Here is a 2,559-nt window from a genome sequence, read left to right on the forward strand (position 1 = left end):
TCTCCTTTCCAAGCTGGGGGTGGGGAGGAGAAAGGAACAGAGAAGGGTCTCCTCTGCTCCTTTTTTTTTTTTTTTTAAGATTTTATTTATTTATTTGACAGAGAGAGAGACAGCGAGAGAGGGATCACAAGCGGGGGAACGGGAGAGGGAGAAGCAGGCTCCCCGCCGAGAAGGGAGCCCAACATGGGGCTCGATCCCAGGACCCCGGGATCATGACCTGAGCCGAAGGTAGACGCCCAACAACTGAGCCACCCAGGCGCCCCTCCTCTGCTCCTTTTAAGAACATTTTCCACACTGCTGTGTCCCATGGCCACACCTCACGGCAAGGAAAAAGTGTCTTTATCCTGGGTGGTCCTGCGACCAGCTAAAAGTATAACTGAGCTGAGGGAGGAACACAGATACTGGGGACACCCCACACTTTCTGCTATGTTCTGCCAAATCAGATCTGTTCAGAAGGACCGTCTGACAACAGGTGGGAGCTTGAGATAACCGTGTTGTTCCATTTAAGTTGATTGGCTGTGTGGCCTTAGATGAGCCGCTTGACCCTTCTGGGCCTCTTTTGCTCACCTTCAAAATAATTAAAGTGGAATAACATGGTCTTTAGTGTGTCTTTCGGCAGAATCCTGTTCTACAAGTTTGAGAATCGTCTCCTTTTTAGGCACAGAGGACATCGTGATAGTCAAAGAAAATGGGCGCACGGCATGCGTGGTGCGTCTTTGGTGTCCGGCTGACCCGGTCTCCTGTCCTGAGGGGCCGGGGGAAGCCGCCTTCCTGGCTCCCGTCCTCCTGGCCAAACGCAGATGCAGGTTTTGGACCAAATGACTACAAGGTACCCAGCACACCTTGCATCAGTGCCCCTTCCACCGGCCGATCAACATTTTAACCCAAATAAAATAAGAACTGGGTCTGTTTCGTCCTGCTGCTGTAACAAATGACCATCCACTTAGCGGCTCAAACAGCCCCGATTTCTCCTCTTACAGATCTGGAGGTCACAAGTCCCACAGGGGCCTCAAGGGGCTGCGTTCCTTCTGGAGGCTCCCGGGGGAGAGTCCGTTTCCTGCTCCTCAGGTCGTCAGCAGAATCCAGCGTCCTGTGGCTGGAGGCCTGACATCTTTGGAAGGCAGCCGTCTGCTTACCGCGGGAACGAAGTCCTGGGTGTCCGTGAGGTCACGAATGGATTTGTTGCCAGAAACTGAATTGTCCTTTAGCAATTAGGCCCCTGGTTGTGTTCGGCCTGCATGTAGCCAGGCAGGTGGAGGTCAGGTGTGAGCAGGGGGGCCGGGAGGCCCCGGCCAAGCCCCAGGCCACTGGGTCATTTTCCTCCCCACTTCTGAGCTGTCCTGGACGGGTCTTTGTTATTCCGGCCTCGGGGGTTCCCCGCCTCCCGGCTAGCTCCTGCCCGAACGAACGCACAGCTCGCCAAGGCCAGCTCACTCTTTCTGGAACACACTTCCCCATCCCACGATACCTCCTAAAATGTGCCCAAGGCAGAGAACCTCTCTTCTCTCCACCCTCCGCCCGGCTTTCGCAGAGGACAGCTCCGCCGCATCTGAGGTTAAGGACCAAGTTGCCAAGGGTGGTCGTTTCGTTGAGGCCTAGATGGTGGGGTGCCCACATCAGCCCTCAGCTCTGGCAGTGGCTGGGGAGGCAGGCCAGGGGGGCTCGGGCACCCGGGCTTCCAAGTCACACTGCCCGGGTTCAAATCCTGGCTCCATGTGAGAGCTAGGGAGCATGGAGCATGCTTCTTGACTTCTCTGTGCCTTGCTCTCCTCTCTTGTAAAAGGTGAATAATGATGGCATTTCCCTCAAGGGATGGTTGATTGAATGAGATAATCAGCGCCAACTGCTCGTGCCGGGGAGAGCCTGGAACTTTCGCCATGGGTTGGTAATCCCACGGTTATTACTGTCATGGGGTCAGCACATGCTCCGCACTCGCACTGCAGCTGTGGGCTCGGTGGGCGTCCCGGAGCAGCCGAGGCTCTGTGTGGGCATCATGTGGGCAGGGGACAGGGGGCTTGGCGGGGACAAGGAGCTGGCACGGGTTTCTCCCAGGCTTGTACTCCCTCTGAAGAAAAGTTCAAAAAGCAGCAACTTCAACTCTCTTTACTTGGGATTCTGTTTCTCTTTTACAGGCCGTGTGAGATGGCTTTGACCTTGGATCTCGCCCCGCTCAGCGCCAGGGGTGTCTAGGCACAGCTCTGGCCAAAGGCTTTTTCTAAAGGGCAGATGCCGTTCAGGGCTAACCCATGTGATCCTCAAAGCCCCTTGCAGAAAAGGTGGGATTACCCTCAGTCTATATAGATAGTAATAATGGTAGGAGATGCTGCTTAGCACTTCCTAGGTACCAGGGTCTGTGCCAAGCACGATCAAGAATCCAAGAGGTGGCCTGTCTTACAGAGCGAGAACTGGCTTGGCATCCCTTACAAATGGGAGGAGGTAGCAGGAATCCAAGGCCAGGCTGGTCTTACTCAGCCTGCGCTCTTTCTTCTGTCGCCTGATTAAACAATAATTCCAGATTTTTAATTTCCCCCAAAGCACCGTCTTCCTCCTTGACACCAT

At 54.7% G+C, this 2,559-nt stretch overlaps 1 long non-coding RNA gene across 1 annotated transcript; it reads left to right on the forward strand.

Annotated features, from left to right (window-relative positions):
* The first annotated feature begins 1,221 nt into the window (after positions 1–1,221).
* On the forward strand, positions 1,222–2,271 carry LOC113936975. The gene is made up of 3 exons (XR_003524437.2): positions 1,222–1,554; positions 1,784–1,881; positions 2,133–2,271. It is a non-coding gene; the product is annotated as an uncharacterized LOC113936975 (long non-coding RNA).
* Positions 2,272–2,559: the final 288 nt, after the last annotated feature.

The sequence above is a fragment of the Zalophus californianus genome, chromosome 8, assembly GCF_009762305.2.
Source record: "Zalophus californianus isolate mZalCal1 chromosome 8, mZalCal1.pri.v2, whole genome shotgun sequence".
NCBI lineage: Eukaryota > Metazoa > Chordata > Mammalia > Carnivora > Otariidae > Zalophus > Zalophus californianus.